The sequence below is a fragment of the Vicugna pacos genome, chromosome 21 (genome assembly GCF_048564905.1).
Source record: "Vicugna pacos chromosome 21, VicPac4, whole genome shotgun sequence".
Lineage (NCBI taxonomy): Eukaryota > Metazoa > Chordata > Mammalia > Artiodactyla > Camelidae > Vicugna > Vicugna pacos.
Window position 1 is genome coordinate 7,676,508 of NC_133007.1, and position 19,481 is coordinate 7,695,988.

The window sequence follows — 19,481 nt, forward strand, 5'->3', positions numbered from 1 at the left end:
ATTCCCTGGGGCATTTCAGGGAGAGGGTTAGGTGAACCTCAGCCTTGGGAGGACTTAACATACCTTCAGAACAACATCCCCCCATCTCCCCTGCTTCCCCTGCATGCTCACCCCTGAGAGCTGCTTAAGAGACAGAGAGGCCCAGGGACCTAGTCTACAGAGCATTCATTCATTCTGCAGTTTACAACATGTTTGCATTTCTGGCCCCTTTTATGATGGGCAGGCTCTAAGACGGCCCCAAATGAGCTTGTCCCCTCGTGCTAACCAGCTCTCTGCCTTGCTGGTTTTGGTGCAGCGAGTCACCATGTCGAGGAGGCCCACGTGGCGAGGAGCTGAGGGTGGCCTCTGGCCCCCAGTCCAATGGACAGTAGGCTTTAAAGTCATCAACCCAATGGCCCGAAGGGAAGAGAACAATCAGAATTGAAAGCCCCAGCAGACCCTTCCCCAGCTGAGCTTGTGACCCCAGCGGACACCTTGAACGCAGCCTCACGACAGACCCTGAGGCAGTGGCCCCAGCTGGCCGTGCCTGGACTCCCGACTCACAGAAACCGTGAGATAATCAATGTGTGTGTTTCAAGCTACTAAGTCTGTGGTGGTTTGTTATGCAGCAGAAGATAACTAATACGTCTCCTCGGAACCATACAAAATCCCCCCACACAGGAGGGAAAGCCAGGCCTTTAAGTGATTTACGTCAGGTCACACAATGGCGAGTGTCTGAGTCAGGACTCAAGGGCCAGTGCCGTGGAGTTCCTGTCATACAATTTGCCTGATTAAATTCCCGAGGACTTGAGAACAAGTTCCCTGCCAGGGCCTGCATCACGGGTCTGGACAGAACAGGTTCAGTGGGGACCAACTCAGGGGCAGAGGGCAGCCAAAGAGGACAAACCTGTTGCCAGCGGCAACCCCCAGGGCCTGCCCTCTGTGACCAGGACTTTCTGGAGCTCCCCGTCTACCAACACCTCTCTCCACTGGGGGTCCAGGCAGCTTCTCCGGAGGGGGAGCGGGGGGCCTGGGCCTACACTTACGTGAAACAGCTGGAGCAGCGACAGCCCAGTCACGCAGGCTGTCCCTGGGCAGACAGCAGCTGGGGGTGCGTCATGGCCAAGGGCATCAGTCCCTGCCAGAGAAGAAATGGGAAGGTCAGTGGGAGCTGGAGGGGGAGGCTGAGAGGACAGATGGGCACACACTGGCACCTGGTTGTGACCCTAAGACTCTGAAGTGATGCCCCCGACGGGGCTTGTTTCCTGACCTCATGACCGCCTTGGTCTCTGAGGTCCCAGACTAAGAACCTGAGGTCAGACTTCTAAGGCCACATCCTATCCTGTGCTGGTTTCCTTGTTTCCTTCCCTCAGTGCCCCTGCCTGGAACCCTCTGCCCGATGCAGCAGGACACTGGGCAGGACCCTCGGCCCGTTCTGGGAAGTGAGGCTCAGTGGCGGGAGCGAGTCCAGCTGCCCCGTCATGCTCCACTGGAGAATTCTGACCTGTCTCCTGGTGGATGTGTCCTTGTTGGCTCGTGGCCGATCCCCCTTTCTCTGGCCCCACACACCTCTCTCCCATTCCCTTCCCCAGTGTCCCGTGGGCCTGTCCCTATCACCAGTGCCCAGAGCTGCTCACTCCTTTCTCTTCCTCCAATATCCCCACTTTCTCAGGCCAACATGCCAACCAGACAGTTGGATGGACAAGTTCATGCTGATGTGCAGATGGAGGAGGCAAGACCCTATGGAGACATTGGGGAATCCAGTGCAGGTTAATTATGGGGGGCCCCTTCAAGTCAAAACTCTTTATCCACTCGCCATTACTCAGAGGAGAGTCTGGGCCCTACACTGGGAATGGGGGATGGGTAGGAAGGTCACCTCTGATGGTGACACTGGCCCCTGCTCACTGTCCAGGGGATGAGCCACCACACTGGGTGTGTGTTTGTGTTGGGGAGGGAACCCAAGTGTTAACAGGATGTGCAGAACCACCTTCCACAGGGACAAAAGCTGGAGGTCAAAGGAAAGACATTTTCACATGTCAAGGACTGGCACTCGTCTGAGTTCCGCAGGTCTCAGGAACAGGACTCCGGGAGAAGCTGAGAAGGCAGATGGTCACCTACAGAGTTGCCCCATTCCCACCTTCACCTCCCTTTTAGATCTAAGTCTTAATACTGTCTTCAGCACTGGCCTTGGATGTTCTGGGCATTCAGGCTTTCTTTTCTCAAAGATGTTTTTTCTCACACTCATGAAAATGTACGTTGTATGCAACTGGATGTCAGAGTGGAACTCTTCCCACCAAAGGTTTGATTGAGATGCCAGTGGGTGGAAATCAGAAAGCTAAAGTGAGTTTGGGATAGGTCCCTCTTCCCTGGCCACGTGCAGGGAAATGTCCATGGGGATACAAGAGTGTCTGTTTCAGGATTCATGAAGCCTTTCCCCCACTTTGTAAAATATAGATGGGTCAATAATTTGGTGAGGGTCTGGGGAGGAAGATTCCTCCTTGGCAAGAGCTGTTGTTGAGCCATGAATCTCTCACTGCAACAAGCAAAAGAAGAGAGACGGCTATGGGGCTCGCATGACTGGCTGTCTTGAGTCCTGTCCAATGGTGCCACCTGGAGGCGTGAGAAGACCCCAGGCCACGAGGCTGGAAGTGGCCTCCAGATGCCCAGGGGCTGAGCAAGGAGTTGCACAGGACTCCTGAAATAGAGATGAGGTGCTCGCCTGGATGAAGGGCTGGGCAGGGATCCTCAGAAAAGCCCCCAAAACATTCACAAAGGCAAGAGCCAGTCTGAAGCTTCCCCCTGCTCTCTAACCAATATGAATTCCCATTTCAATCCTGGCAGCTAGTGAAACGGCAGCTCTCGGGGATGGTGGGAGATAGGGTAAGAAGAGTAGGGGGGTGTAGACAGAGCGGATGCTGCCCATCGCCCCACTGCTTCCAGCTTGAAGTGGGTCTGAACTGGAGGAAGGTGGAGGGTAATGCTGTCAGACTGGCAGTATTTTGATGATCACTCACTACTCGCATTCTAATTTCTGAATTGAAACTGTATCTATAACAGAGTGACTATAAAACTATCACCCAAGAATGAATGAAAAAGCAACAGGGCTGACCCAAGCTTTTATCTAGGGGCTGGGCAGATTTCTCCCCCTGAATACATTTTACAGTAAAGGGATACTTGAAGAAAAAAAATCAAAGTTACTTTTTGAGCATAAACCATGCAGCATGCTTGTTAACAAACCAGTTACTCATAGAGAAATAATCCCTGGAAATGGAAGGACTCCAAGAGATCTGGCCCAGTGTCTTTATTTCCTAGATGAAGAAACCAAGTTCAGAGAGGACAAGTGACTTGCTTAACCACACACAGCAAGATAGAGATGGAGTGGCAGAGGCACTGGGAGCGGAGCTCCTGGCTCCAGCCCAGGGTCCTGTCATTAGGATGCTGTCTCTCCTCCAGAAGATCTGCACTTGTTTCCCCAAGAGCAAAGGGGTCCCCTGAAGTAGGGGTCCTCAATTTGCCTTGATGGTAACAATCACCTGAGCCACGTGTTAAACTGACTCCAGACCGACTGAAGCAGCATCTCCAGGGTGGGGCCCAGGAATCTGCATCTTTAACAGGTTTGAGTCTTACCATCTGGCCCTTTTGGGAAATGATGCAGGAATGAAGGTCTCTGGGAGGATTTCAGGCTGGAGGCAGCAGGGGAGGTGGGTGATCTGGCAGAACCTGGGGCATCATCATCTGCTGCCCATAACAAGCCTGGCTCTGGATTCGGTGTCCTTGGGGCGAGCAGGCCAGAAGGTGGAAGAGGGGAGTGCGAGGAGGACCAAAGGTACCTGGTGCCTCTGGGTGGGATGGAGCCAATAAAAAGGTCAGGATGGGGGGACCTTAAGGCTACTCTTCTAGTAAAGGCTGGGGGCACATTAAAGCCATCCTGATAGAATGTATTGGAAATGGGTTCCCCACTCCCCGTAAGGCCAGGGGTCTGTGCTCTCTTTGAAGGGCCCCTGCCCTCAGTGTCTTCAGGGCCCTGAGGCAGAGTCACCTCCCTCACTGCCTGGATCACCACTGGCCGGACAGGCCCGCCGCAGCTGGCACCAGCACATGTAATTAAGGATGGGCTGCCCCCTGCCCCCTGCTCGGCCCCCTTAGGAGCACAAGTTAATTGAGTGGGGCCTGAGCACCGGCTGATTCCAATTACTTCTGATGCAATTAAACCTTCTCCAATCATTTATTAACTCACGCAATTGACACAGCAGGTTAGCAGCCCTGGAGAAGAGGAACAGTTTTTCCTCTTGTTCCCTGTCTCCTCGACAGCAATCCTCAGGCAAGGCTGACAGGGATCTGAGGAAGGCGCTCCTTTTACTTTGACTGTCCTTATGGCCATCACCAATCCCTGACCCCCAGGATGCGGGTGGGAAGAGTTCATGGTCAGATCGGTTCGTTTGCCCCAGATAGGGTACTGCAGTAGCAAAGAGGTATGTTTGAGAAGGGGCCCCCCTAAGAGATACAAGGAGTGTCAGCAAATCATCAATAGGGTAAAAAGAGAACCTCACTGTAATAATGGGTAATAAACAGGTTTTTTTAATATATATATATATAAAAGGCAACCCAAAGGCTAACAAGAAAATGAAGAGATGCCCAAACTCATGAGTACTCTGAGAAATGCAAATTGAAACCACAGTGAGCTGTCATTCTACACGAGCTGACTGGCAAAAATTAGGATGCTGGACAATGCCAAATGTTGGAGCAGATGTGGGAATTCAGGGTGGGGTGTAGCTAGGGCAGCTGTTAGGGAGAGACCTGCTACCACTTGATCATGTTAAGTTCACACGAACCCCATGAAACAGCAATTCTGCTCCTGGGTCTACGTCTCCAAAATTTCTCAACATATCCATAAGGCGCCATGTGTGAAGATGTTCATGACTGTGTTTTATGGTGCCAGGGAATTGGAAGCAAGCTCAGTGATCACCACTGGAGAGTGGAGAGGTAAAATCAGGCAGAGGCGCACCTCAGAGGACAACGCAACTGTTGAAAGCAATGGACAACTGGACCATAGTAACACAGAGAAACAAGGGTAAATCTTAGCACGCAGCTAAATGGAAAAAAAAAAACCCACCAAAACAAGGTGTATAAAGATATATAATACTGCTTACATACATTTAAAACACAAGCATACAGATCAACAATTGACATTTTCAAGAACACATACCAAAACAAAACCAAAAAAATCCCCACGCTCATAAATACAGAGAACAGACTGGTGGTTGCCAAAGGCGGAGGCTGGGGGGTGGGAGAAATGGGTGAAGGGGGTCAAAAGATACAAACTTCCAGTTGTAAAGTAAGTAAGTCACGGAGAAGTAAAGCACCAGAGAAATAATGCACTGCATAGAGACCACAGTTAATAATACTCCAGGGTATACTTGAAAGTTGCCAGGACACTTAGACCTTAAAGGTTCTCGTCACAAGAAAAACATTTTTCTGTAACTACCTGTGGTGACAGGTGATAAGTGGACTTATTGTGGTGATCGTTTTGCAATGTACACAAAATATGGAATCGTCACGTTGTACACCTGAAACAAATACAATGTTGTGTGTCGATTACACCTCAATAAACCAAACCAAAACACAACACATACCCCCCACGTGGATACATATCAAATATGTTAAAATGCTGACTAACATACTTAGTCACATAACGTACGCTGACTGTGGAAGGAGGAGAATGAGAATGAGAATAAGAAGAAAAGAAACACATAAACTAACAAACCAACCAGGAGAGGGGCCATGCCCTGAGTCGTGAATAATAACATGGCGTGTCTGAGAAGTAATGCTGAGGAGTATGGTCAACCTTCTACATCTGAGGTCCAACTTGAACAAAAAGAAACAAAGGGGTCTCTCACCACCCCCAGGAAGCCTTCCAAGATTGATTTAATGCAGCACATTCCTATTTGACCTTCCTAACTGTTCTCAAGTAACTGTATTGTTGATACACTGGTGTCAAGTGGGTGTGTTTGGCTTCCTTCTTAGATTTCAGACCATTTGAGGGCACAGACTTGGAATCTTGTGTCTTCATAAAGCTCCACTCCAGCTGCCTGGTGTTCTGCACATCACAGACACAGAAATGGCAGGTCCAGTGGGGAAGCTGCTTTGCATGCAGAGTGCTGTCCCGACGCATAGGCTTCCATTCTGGTCTCACTTGCTGCGTATAGTGGAAAGAGCACTGGACTAGGAGTCCTAAGATGTTGGTTTAAATTCTGCTTTCTCTACTCACTGCTTGGGTGATTTTGGACAATTAATGATCTTCTTAAGGTTCATCTACAAAATGAAGGTAAATCATATACCTTCCCTTACAGGGTGAGGATAATGGGGAAAGAGTGGGGGTTATTTAAAATGCTGCAGCCTTCTAAGGAGGGTTCCCGATGTCCTCTGTGATGCTAACAGGAGAGATGGCCCTTCGTGCTCACTCATCCCTTGATGAGTTGGCTCTACCAAGGTCTGGGAGCAGACCTGGTAAGAGCTGGACCACTTCGCATGAGAGAGAGAGGAGTTTATTGGAGTGTTGCAGGCGGCAGGCAGACCAGAGAGAGGGGTCAGGGACAGAGAGGAGCCAGAAAAAATGGCCAAAGCTGGGGGACCCTGTGGAGTCTCTTGGCCAGTTAAACACCCCAGCAGTTAGCATGTGAGAAAGGCTTTTAAGATTTGGGAGGTTAAGTTTTCTGTATTGCCTTCCCAAACTCTTGGTAACTCACAGGTGTGAGTGATATTTTTCTCATTTGTGGCAATCAGATGAAGGTGCTGAGCTCAGACCTGGGTGCATATCCACAGGACACAGATACCACTCACAAGAACTAATTCCACGTGCGCAGGAGTTTAGAGTGAAGGGTGACAATGAGAACGATGGCCCTCGGGACAGAGTCTGCCTTCCTATGAGCCCCGGAGCGGGGTTAGAGCCAGTCCTATCTAGATCCTTAGAACACAGGATCCCAGCTCGTATGTGACAGCCTCTTCTCTTCTGGCCTTGCCCTGTCTCCCTGATAAAATGCGTCCCTAAGGCTTCTGATCATCACCTTGACTAGTGTCCTGGCTGGGACCTTAGTGTCTCAGCACGACACTCATGGAAGCTATGCAACCCCCCTCACTTACTCGTCGCCTGCTAGTTTCTGAGCGCTAAGTGCCTGGCGTTGAGCTCCACCCCAGGGACACAAGGAAGAAGAGGCAGGCTGCTCTCAAGGAGCTCCCAGGGGCAGGAGACCAGTAAGCAATAGTGGCGTGGCCCGTCCGCAGATGGACCCCCAGATGGAAGGCCTGGCGGTGACCCTGCAGAGCGATCCTGCGAACTCCCTGCAGCAGGAGGGGCCGCTTGTCCAGCGCTCCGGGTCATCAGCGAATGTTTCTGCAGGTAAACGGCAAAGACGAGAGGGCCCTGCTCCTGAAAACCCAGGGCCGCCCAACAGGTGATGCCTGCAAGCCTGGTGCCTCTGTGCGAGGCGAGGCTGAGCTCACTTCCTCCCTGACCGGGGTGGCACAGAGATGGGCTGCTCTGCCTGGTCCCCCAGGAAGGACTCTGCTGATCATGGACGAACAGCGGGCGCGTGTGTGTAGGAGGCCTCATACCCCCAGAGCCGGACAGCCTGGCTATGGGCCCCTTGGGCTGGGGAGGGGGTGCGAATTCGATCTAAAACCCCCTAAACATGCTGCTTTGTGTCTGCCAGCAAATCCTCAGCCCTAGAACATAGCAGATGCTCAGTTCATGCTTGTCAAACAGAGAGTAGTGAATAGCACACGCCAAGTTTGTGGGGAATCTTCCTCGCCACTCCCCCTGCCCCCCACCCTACTTCCCACTGTCCCTGCCACAGAGCATCACTCGGGGACCTCCAGCCCCACCTGCCCCACCTCACAGCCTTCCCTGAGCTCTCTGCCTGCAAACCCCACTGTGCCAATAGTCCGTAGGATGCAGGGGACTTAATTATGTGTCATTTTAGATGAGTGTGGGTGCTTTTGTGCAGATGACGCTCGTCTCTGCAGCTCTTGGGGTGGGGGTTCCCATCATGGACATGTTCTCTCTGCTTCAGAGAAACAGCCGCGGAGGCCAGTAAACGTGTTACGGGTTTGGTTCACCTTGGGCTTGGCTTTCTTTCCCTTTCTGCCTTTCAAAACAACGTCCATCACTGCTGACAGAGTTTTCCTGTGTTCATCTTGTTTCATCTCTAGGCATGGCAGTTTTTGATTTCTCTTGTTTTACAGAAAATATTAAGTTCAGGAAGGCCAAGTGGCTTGGCCAAGGTCACACAGCTTTTTTGGGGAGAACTGGGACACCCTGCCCACAGTGTTCTTCCATGACCAGTGTAGTTCTTGCCCTGCAGGTAACACGTGCCCTGTGCCATGGGTCCCGTCTCTGCGCTGCCCCAGCTCTCCTGACCGCACGTTCCATTTTCTGACCTGACCACTCACCAGAAGCGCAGCGGTACCTGTGTCTTGGGAAAGGGGTCACTTTTCCGTTCCATAGCGTGTGTTGTTCGCCACTGTAAGTTTGGATTTCTCTCCATCCATATTTGATCTCTACTGTTGTTCACAAGGTGTTCCGAGATCCCCAGGCATCAGGCCTCCAACCCAGTGACGGCTGAACAGGCTTGTTAGGAAAGGCAGAGGCATCTATGGGGTTTGTTTCTCCTTGCTGGCAAGATGTAGGCAGACTGGAAGAGATCCAATAAGAACCCAGGCCACTGAAGGGACAGAGTTTGATTTCCGAGGCCAGATGGAGATAAGGAGGGGCAAGGCGTTAGGCTCACAAGTGGGCCCGAGGGAGCTGGCCTGTGAGGATCTGGTCACCGAACCCTTGAGTCATCAAACTCAGAGCAGCAGGAAGGGGGAGGCTTGCTCAAGGCTTTCCAAGGGGACAGGATTTGAAGTAAGCGGTAAGAGTAGACCGAGGAAATTTTGCAAGGCAAATCTCACAGGCCCTACACAAACGTAACGGGGGATTTGGACACTGTCAACCCACGTGGCACAGGGACTGGCTCCGCGTTACTGAGCTCCCCGTCTCCCGTCCTCCCGCCCAGAGACCTGGCGCATTCTCGCCGCCCGTCGGCTCTGACCGGGGTCAGGCTGAGGGCAGGACGAAGGTGGGACGAGGCAGCTTCTGGGTGTGGAGGCCTTAAAAACAGCACCAGAGTTTATTGTGAATCCTTAATCACGTCAAAGAAAACATCCTAAAATGGGCAAGAGGGCCCTGAGGAAGACTCTCGAAAGTCCATCCGCAAGTGGTTAAGGGATGGAGGCAGGAGGCCTTCTGCTACTCGCGTGGGCGGGGGCAGCGCTCCACGGAGACCACGGGAGGCTCCGACAGAACCCCATGGGCACGCCCGGCGCAGACACAGCAGGGTCTGGGGGAGGGTCAGCAGGCCCTGCAAGGACGGCATCCAGCTGGATCAGAGCAAATCTGTCCCCCGGGCCACACGGAGCGCAGCTCCCACTCCCAGGGAGCAGAATGGGAAATTCACCTCCAGATCTGCCTCCTACTCTTACACACACACGCTCAAGGCAACTGCACACCACAGCATATGTGGTTCCTATTCCACATTCTGGGTTTGGTCATCCTCAACTAATTCTTTGGGTGTCCAAGTTAAACTTCTCTAAAAATTGACCTACTTGACCTGTGAAGTACCATGTGGTGCAGAGGGAGCAAAACCAAGGAAGAAGCATCTGTACCTCAGTGACTCACACGTCTGTCTGCATTACATGCTCTGATTTCTCTGGCGGTGGGAGGGGCCTGTGACGGCTCTTCCAGCTGAATCTTTATCACTTTGCACCCTGTAGGTGGGGTGGGGAGGCTTGTGCTGACTCTAAATCGCAGCTTCCAGCCCTCCCCGACCCAAGTGGAGTTGGAGACAGGAGTCTCATTTCATCCACTGGTACCTGAGGGTTGAAGTGGGTGAAAACTGCACGTGGTCAGCTTACCCATCGGAGAAACCTCCAGAACAGGCTGATCCAGAGAAACCTTTCAGAAAACAGGTTAAAAGAGAGCAACTTTATAGTTTTGTGTGTGTGTGTGTGTGTGTGTGTGCGCGCGCGCGCTCAATAGGAAAACATATTGTGTAACAGGAAAAGATAGAATGTTGATAGCTTTTCCCTTCCTCTGCTTTCTGCTAAACCATGTCTACCAGCTCATCTCCCAGACTGGGCAGTTTTGGAGTAAAAGATAAGTCAGGAGGTACCGTGTTGCCTGAATTGAAATGACCTAACCCGAATACACTTACACAATGAGAGGAGAGGAGGAGAAATTCGAAAGCGAGCATGAAAGGTATTTGAAAAACATTCCGGAGAGACTGCAGGGAGATGTGAGGCGGCTGCCGTATGCCTGAGATGTTGGGAGAGATGGAGATGGGGAAAGAGGAGTTTTAAGTTTTTTATGTATTATGAATGAAATTTCTCCCATTGGGATTTCCATCAATCTCCTATGAAGGTTAAAATTGCTTTCCCAGATAGGTTTGGCATATTGGAGTTGAGTTTCTTTAAATGAGAACCTTGAAGAGACTGAGCCCACGGGGCAACTTTTCCTTTTCTTTACCGAGTTATAATCATAAAGGAGGGCGACTTGTCCAAAGGAAAAGGTCTATAAATAATAAATGTTGGAGAGGGTGTGGAGAAAAAGGAAACTGTCTATACTGTTGGGAATGTAAACTGGTGCAGCCACTATGGAAAACAGTATGGAGGTTCCTTAAAAAAAACTAAAAATAGAGTTACCATATGATCCAGCAATCCTAGTCCCAGGCATATATCTGGAGAAAACCCTGATTTGAAAAAGTACATGCACCTTAATGTTCATAGCAGCGCTATTTACAATAGCCAAGACATGGAGGCAACCTAAGTGTCCATCAACAAATGAACAGATAAAGAATGGAATATTACTCAGCCATAAAAAGAATGAAATAAGACCATTTACAGCAACATGGATGAACCTAGAGATGATCATACTAAGTAAAGGAAGTCAGACAGAGAAAGACAAATGTCATATGAGATCATTTTTATGTGGCATCTAAAAAAATGTTACAAATGAACTTATTTACAAAACATAAATAGACTCACACACATAGAAAACAAACTTATGTTTACCGAAGAGGGAAGGGTTGGAGAAGGGATAAACTGGGAATTGGGGATTAATAGATACACACTACTATATGACAGATAATAAGGATCTATAGGGAACTATATTCAATATCTTGTAATAACTTGTAATGGAAAAAAATCTGAAAAAGAACATATATACATATGTATCACTGAATCACTTTGCTGTACACCTGAAACATTGTAAATCAGCTATACTCCAAATAAAAAATGCCGTATGTCAATTTTAACTTGAAAAAAAGGCATGAATAATATCTACCATAGATATCATTACCCACGACAGCCTTTTGAAGTGGGAGGTATTATTTCCATTGTATAAATGAGGAAACTGAAGGTCAGAGAGATTAAGGAACTTGCCCCAAGTCACACATCTAGTAAGTGGCAGGGTCAGGATCTGGACCCCGGTCTACGTGACACCAAAGCTCGTTAACCGCTGCACTCTGTTGCTCGGCAGAGTAAGCCCTCAGCTAGTGCCACTAAATGTTGTTTTTGGAATAGGAAGATTGACTTTCACTCAGAAGAAAGGAACACTTTTTAGAAGTGAGAAACTGCAGCGACAGAGTGGTCCAGTGACTCAGGAGGCAATCACAATTGGAGGTGTTTCAGCATTTGATGGGAACCTGAACTTGGCTGGGTGGTTGAAATCGTTGACTTCTATGGTTCCATTTATCCAAGGTCTTCCTGCTAACACTTGTGGGACCCAGGGCAAGATGACAAATGGAGCTTCAGACCGTCTGTCTAAATATTTCAAAGTGAAACTCAAGCTAGCACCTGTGAAATAAGAAGTGTTCTGTCCTGCTGCCTTGATAAGTATACTTTACAACACCTGGACATCCAGGCTCAATTTTAGAAAGTCAAGGCTACTTGGAGCTCCATGCTGAGATGTGGCAGCGTGGGGCTAGCCAGCCTAGTTTCCAGCCTGCCACCCACCCTACCCCTCTTTCCACTCCAGACTTGGTCCTGTACCCGTGGGGGGCCTCATGTGCATGGAGTGTGGACACCCCAGCCTGACAGTCCAGGCTCCATTCACTGTCCCCAAAGAACTGCCTCTTGGCCACCCCGCACAGAAATATGCACACCTGCAGAAGGACAGACAAGGGGGAAGAGGCCTGAACAGGCCCGGGAAGCAGCTCGGGGCTGTTCGGACAGGGCCAGGGCGTGGTTTAGAAGGGAAGGCACAGATGCATTCTCTTGACCCCACAGGCTTGTCCTCACTCAGGAGGGGCACGGCCGAGGAGATCCAGGGCAGGGGCCTTGGCTGGGTCTAAGGGCCTCTTCCAATATGAGAGTTTCATGATGGTAAGTTCCTTGGGTCTTTCCTCTCTTTTGGATATTTATATTATCTGAGTTTAAGACCAAAATCCTCTGTCTGAGACAAAGACATCTTAGGTTGGATGATTCGGAGCTGGGCATTAGGGAAGCCTTGCAAGGCTGTTGGACTGGGTGCAGTGGCCTAAAAAGGACTATGGCTGGAGAAACCCAGACAAAATAACTGGTGGAAACGCTAACTCATTTCTTTCTGTGTTTGCTCATTTCTCCTTGCTTGGCTGCTCATACAACATGGTTTACTTAAGAAAATGTTCTGGGCTTTGGGGAATTTGCCTCCTTTATCCCACAACTTTCTTTCACTGACCTCACCTCTCTCCTCATTCTCTGATGTTCCACAGGCCACCATCTTTCCAAGTCTGCCCTAAATCTGAACTGGAGTTGCCTTCTCCCACCCCTACGGCAGACCTTTTCCACAGCAAATATCTTAAACAGAAATTCCAATCTCAGCGAGAGCTGACTGCCATCTCCCCAGGTGCGTGGAAGGGTGCATTTGGTCTCTTTGGGGTGACAGCAGCTACAGAGGCCAGGTTTGCCTTGCTCACCAAACCAACTCTCCCTTCATGCCAGCTTACATCTGCAAGGGGGTTGACGGGGCTGCTCAGTGCTGGGTTAAGAGTATAGATTCTAGAGACTGTCAGTGAGACCTGGGCTGAAATACTGTTTCACGCTTTGTAACCTTGGACAAATTATGTAATCACCTTGGGCCTCAGTTTTCCATCTCCAAAATCTCTAAAATGGGGATGATAATTTTAACTATATTAGAGGGCCATTAGGAAGACTTCATGAAAAAATTCACAAAAAGCTCTTAATTTTGCAGTGGCCAGCACAAAACAGCTGCTCAAAAAAAAAAAGCCAGCTGTTGTTATTAATCCTTCCTACTTCTGTTGATGATAATCCTTCCACCCCAAGGCTTGGAACCTTGGTGTTATCTCTGACCTCCTTTAATTGTCTCCTGCATTTAATCATCTGTCTCTTTCTTCCTATGCCTACTGCCACCATCTGAGTTGAGGGTCACATTTCAAATAGTTTGTCCCTTTCCTACCAATCACTTCCTGCCATCTTTTCTGTGTGCTGCTGTATTCCCCTTTCTAAATCATTCTTTGGTCATGTTCCCTCCCTCCTCTAAAACATTCTGGCCTCATCACTGCCCCCCTGCACATACAGACTTGCCTGTTCAGCCCTCCAGAATGGAGTCCCAGGCCTCCTTTTCTCTGTTACTTCCCACTATCCAAAACATGAGTCTTTAGCTCAAACCAGACTGGTCTGTTTGTGAATCCTGCTGGTCAGTTGTCCTGGGTTCAAGTCCAGTATGTGCCATTTATTAGGTGTGTGACTCTGGACAGGGCTCTTAAGTATTTTTGAGCCTGTGTTCTCACCCTGCAAAATGGGGGGTGGTGGTAATACCACTTAATTAGAGAATGACTTTACCTTCCTCCTAGGGCAGGTGTGTGGACCAACAAAGATAATGTGATAGCACTTTGTAAACTTAAATCACTCTGCAAATATTAAATTTTTAGTTCTTGCAGGTCTGGTCCAAGATACTATTTGTCCTATTTTAAGGGACACCTCTTGGTTGGATGATCAGATCCAGGACTTGACAATGTTTTAAAATGAGAAAAAGGAGGAAAAAGAAGAAAGAGGATGGTAGAAGGGGAGAAGAATCTGATCTCCTCTTCTACAAACACATTTGAAGATTTTGAGGTGAGGTAACCAGAAATTTTCAGTTATTTTAAATTGATCTGATGACCCACCAGAGCCATCACTGGGCTCACAGAAGAGGGGCTGATGACAGACGTGTTCACAAGGAGACCATGCTGTCTGTATTAGCATGGGGCTGGAGGTTGAAGGCTGACAAGTGCCTCCTAACGAAGGAGGCTGTTTTAGGGAACATGGGAGGCTAGAAAGGTCTGAGGCCTGAGTGTGGTGCCCAGAGGGGGCTGGTTGGTTCTCTGTGCTGAGTGAGCACACTTGAGGATTCAATGACATCATTATGGCAAAAGGCTTAGCAGGTGGTTATATGCTGCACATGCACGTGGCTAGTAAGACTGAGCCTGGAGATCCCTCTCTGCTGCTGAGCTGAGGCTCTGATGGGGAAGCAGAAGAGCCGGGCCTGGGCTGAGCCCACAGCCTGGGTTGGGTTCCCGGTCAGATTTGAGCTTCACCTTGTGTGCGACTCTCAGGCCTGTGGCCCTGGTTGGCATCTGGCCCTGAGTGTCCTTCTTTAAGCTGATCCCCCTTGTGCTGGCTCTGGATCTGCCTTGGGGGGGCCTGGGACCCCAGTGCTGTCACTGCCACCCTCCTGAGGGTGAGGACCTCTGGGGGTGGGAGGAAGGTGCATCCACTTCAGGTTAAGTGCCTGGTGGTTCCGGGAGCCTCTGTGATGTGTTAGTGGGTACCAAGTGGCTTTTTAGATTAAAATGACATGACATCTTTTTTCCAACCCAACAAATTGATCAAGATTAAAAAAATATATATCAAGAGGCATTTTTTGGCCAGGGGGTGGGGAAATGGTCAGAAGCATACACTAGTGAAGTGGAAATAGGCTCGATCTTTCTAGAAGGCAACTTGGCAACATGTACCAGTCTTAAAAGTCAAGGGCCCAGCAATTCTACTTTGCATATTTACCCAAAAGAAGTAATTATGGCTACATGCGAACTTTCAGTCAATAGTGTTCACTGCAGCATTGTTCATGAGGGGCAATCTGGAAGCAATCTGACTGCTGAACAGCAGGGGAAAGTTAAATACGTGCTGGTACACAGAGGGTACTATGGAAAATACTATTAACATGAATACTGCTGAGCAAGCAGGCTACAAAACAGTATTACTAAATGACAAACATGGATGTGTATAGCCCGGGGTGGGGGAGGGGGGATCTGGAATAATATATCCTAAAATGTTAGTTTTTTTAAGGGGTGGGAATATGGGTTCTTATTTCTCCATTGTGCTTTTCAGTGTTTTCCAAGTTTGAACTCATATACGCACTTTGCATGGTGAAGAAGTGATTGTTATGAAACAAAATAAAACCCAGACTCCGGCTGGGGTGCCCAGGGCCTGCAGTCCCAGCAGAGCGCAGAATTCCCAGGCACGCCCCAGACGGCGGTCTGCAGAATGAAAACCCCGGGGGATGCCTTTCTGATCCCGGACTGGATATTCTCTCTGTTCATCAAAGGAAAACCTCAGCTGGAAGATGTGGGTGTGGAGGGGAGAACGGGCTTCAGACAGACTTCCACTCAGTTTTGAAACGCCTGTATTTATAGCCTGTGCGGTGACCTTTCTAGTCAGCCGCAATTTATGGCTTCTTAATTGGTTTTCCTGAAACAAGCAGTGGTAACTTATATTCCAGGCGAGGGAGGAGCGAACCTCATCAGAGGCAGGGGTGAGGGCTGGGGGTGGGTGGGAGGGGCAAGACCTGTTCTCTTCGCAGCCTCCCTGACACACTGAATTACGGCGTCTTGAATTGATCTGGTGAATCACAGCAGGGAGCTGTGAGAGGAGCTGGGCTCTAAACGAATAATCTCTTGATGTTCTATATTTATTTGTCCTCCCGCAGTGACGTCCACGGCCAGTTTCTAAGGTTGGGCAGCTTTTTTTCCCAAATTTGGGACCACCTGCCTGGTAGCCAGGCAACAGAAGAGTCCAGCTTGCCTGGCAGAACTGAAGGGATAGGGGTGGGGAGGATTCAAGTCATTTGTTAAGTCAGTGAAATAAAATAATCACAAGGAAAGGAAACTGGAAGGAATGCCCTAAACCCTCAGCAACTAGCTTTTGTAAACTACGGTGTGTCTCAATTCTGGGCTGTCTTCTATATGAAAGCAATGCAGTATCTTTTTGCTTTCTCTACATATAGCAGGAATTCAACAAACGTTAGCCTGTTTTTCTTCCTAATTTTGTTTCATATGTGCAGGGGTTTTGGCTTCACAAGATGACAAGCCCTGCAAAGGACGATGCCGTGTCGTGTTTTCTCTGGGTTTGGGTATGTAGGTATTTGGGGCCGTGCTGGACACAGACTAGGAAGGGAACAGCAGAAGGTTACAGCAGAGGGATACCTTCGATGCACCAGGCACTGCGGCTGCAAATTTAGTTCATCCTCACAACAAATTCTGTGATGCATAACTGTATTTATTTTCACATAAGAGTTTCAGAAAGATTAAAGTAACTTTTAGCCCAGGTCATTCCACTGGGAAGCTACAGAGCTGAGCTGTGAACTTAGCAGCATGGCTTGGATCCCACACTCTTTTCTCCTCCACCACTGATCTCCAAGAGGGGACACTGGCCCAAGGGGAGGGCAGGGACAAGTGTTGCTGTGGCCAGCTCATTCTTGAAGAGAACAGGAGGTTCTGGAAGGTCCAAGGTTCTGGTGGGTGTAGGGTAGGCTTGTCTTTAAATACAACCAACTCTGTCCAACCCTGAACTGTCCTAGCCTTCCAGGAATCCTCCAGCCCTGCCACCGCAGACCAGAGCCAGCCTCTGGCTCCTGCGGAGATGGATGGACCCAAGTAAGCCCAGAGCGGGCAGGAAGCTCACTTGCACGTCTCTCCTTAAGGACTTTTATTCCAGATATGTCCTTGAGAGTGAAGAGGGTCAGCGTTTGAGCAAACTCTGGAGTCATGGAGGTATAATCAGGGAAATATTCCTTACAGCCACCTAGCCTAGCCCATCAGGAAGTACAATGAGGTTTTTATTTTGCTCGATGGTAAAAAATCTGGAAAGCATAAGAAAGTGCAAAGCATGTGGCAGTTCTCCATAGTGATCGAGGGTTTACATAGACTCAGGATCAGACTCTAGATTTGTTACCTAATATTAGTACTTTGTATCTGTGTGACCTTGGGCAAATTTTAAAGCCTTTCTGTGCCCTGCTTTTCTCCTATCTAAAATAGGATGGTCTTTCCCTTTTTCTTCTATTATTTCAATGGAATGTTGGGGGTTAGGGAAGACAGACATCGGGAGGCCTGGACTGCAACCCTCCTCTGCTTCTGATGAACTAGGTGGTCTCAGGCAAGTTCCTAAACTTCTCTAGGAAACAGTTGGACAGAAGGTGTGGACTCAGGACCTTTAAGGATCTCTCTGGCGCTCACGTTCCTTGTTCTCAAACCAGGAGGCTGCCTGGCAGGGTGGGCTGAGAGCTGTGGGTTCTACAAAGGGGAGGCTACTGCAGTAGCTGCAGGTCCCTGGGAAGGCGACGGGCACAGGGCACTGTCCAAAACCCTGGCAGTGGCCTTGGAGAAGCCAGGTCCCCCAGGGCAGCCCTACCAGTCCCAGAGGAGGCTCTGCCCCATGCCTGTGTGCACAGCTTCTTCACCAAATAAGGAGATGCTGAAAGGCAGCACCCCCTAACCCCCACCCGACCACACAGCCAGCCTCACTGTGTGTGTCCTGCTGACCCAGCCCTTCAGGTCCCCATCGCCCTTCCTGGTCTCCGCATCCCTCACGTCCCCTCTACAACGGCTAATTCAATCCGGGTCTGTAAAATTAAACCCACTGCTGCCCCTTGCCAGAATCCTCTAACAGCCCTAATTGGAAAACTGCCTCAGCCTCTGCCCATCAAAGCTGATTATATCTGCGAGCCGAGGGGCCTGGTCCTTGTCCGTCCGGGATGCTCGCTCCACCCAGGCCCGTGAGATCATCCCACCAGCTCGCCTGGGGCTGTCTGCGGCTGGCAGGAGTCAGCCCGGGAGAGGCGCCTTCTCCACATCAAGCAGCAGCAGCTGGCCTCCCGAGCTCTGCCTCTGACGCCATAAACAAATCTGTGCTCATCACAGGGACCTGGAAACAACTCGCTCTCAAGCAAGAAGTCATTTTTCTCTGACCTGTGTTCACTTTTCCCCTCTGCGATCCCAGTGGAATCTCTCGAGCTAGAGGTGAGGATTTACGCCAAGAAAAAGGACACCTGCCTCAAGGACCACAGTCCAACTGTGTTAATCCCCAGGTGCCTGCTCATTAGACCCCTTTCTCAGGGGTCAGAGCAGTCAACCAACTAACAGAGAGCTCTCTGAGCACCTGTTACGTGCCCCACGCAGAACTAGGGCTGGATGTGGGAGAAGGGGAAATAAAAGAGGATAGTCATTCCTCTCCACTAAACCACCAGGTTTTAAAAACGTTTTTTGAGATAAAATTCACATAACATAAAATTCAAATTTTAACCATTTTAGAGTGTACAAGTCAGTAGTGTTTTAGCACAGTCGTAATATTGTGCAACTATCACTACTACCTAATTCTAGGTTTTCATCACCCCAAAAAGAAATCCTGTCCCCATTAGGTAGTCAGTCTTCACTCTCCTCTCTTCCTGAGGCCTTGAAAAAACCACTAATCTAATTTGTCTCTATTATATCGCTGGGTTAAAGAGCCATGCTTCATACCTCCTTTCCTCCCCTCCCCACCTCTACGTTTTTTCATAACTAGGTACCAACAGACCTTTGCATGAAGCACTCTGGGCGCCTTTACTTCTGAGATCTCAAAGCACTTAAATGCTGTAGGTTCCTTGGTTCCTGCCCCACGATGTGACTGACAAGTGCCCTCTGTCCCTGCACCACTGCTCTCCTGGTACTTTGGTTTACGTCTGGTGAATATAGCTCTAGTCTAGCTGATAAAACTAGTTAGTGTTAGAAATTTAACCAATGCTGAAAACCTTAGTTATTTTGGAATGAAGAACAAGGCATTTTAAGCAAACGTGAGGAACCACAGAGATAGTTGATGCTAACTGTTTGGGGGGCAGGTACCTGCACAGGAACCACACACCCTAGCCCACAGCAGAACCCCCCAGAGAGCTTGTTAACACGCGCTGCTGGCCCCCGCCCCAGAGTTTCTGAATCAGTAGGTCTGGGGTGGGGCCTGAGACTCTAGTTCTAGCAAGTTCCCAGGAGATGTTGATGGTGTCGGTCCAGGACAATGCCTGGAGGACCACTGGCCCAGGATATGCACGGCTACCACCCCAGTACTGACTAACGGCCATAGCAAAGAAGAGCCATCGCCCATCGCATGACTTTGGCTTTGTTGATATGCCACTTCTTCAAGCTAATTGACTATGTTGACATCTTGAGTACAGTTATTAGTAA

General features: G+C 49.5%; 1 protein-coding gene across 4 annotated transcripts in view; it reads right to left on the minus strand.

Annotated features, from left to right (window-relative positions):
- Positions 1-19,481, minus strand: part of LOC102528545 (protein FAM163A) — a 59,986-nt gene that overhangs the window by 6,662 nt on the left and 33,843 nt on the right. For all 4 annotated transcript variants that reach the window (XM_072946023.1, XM_072946022.1, XM_072946019.1 and 1 more), the window contains one exon: positions 1,026-1,117. The gene's annotated coding sequence lies outside the window, so the exon portion shown is untranslated. The remainder of the gene's footprint in view (positions 1-1,025; positions 1,118-19,481) is intronic.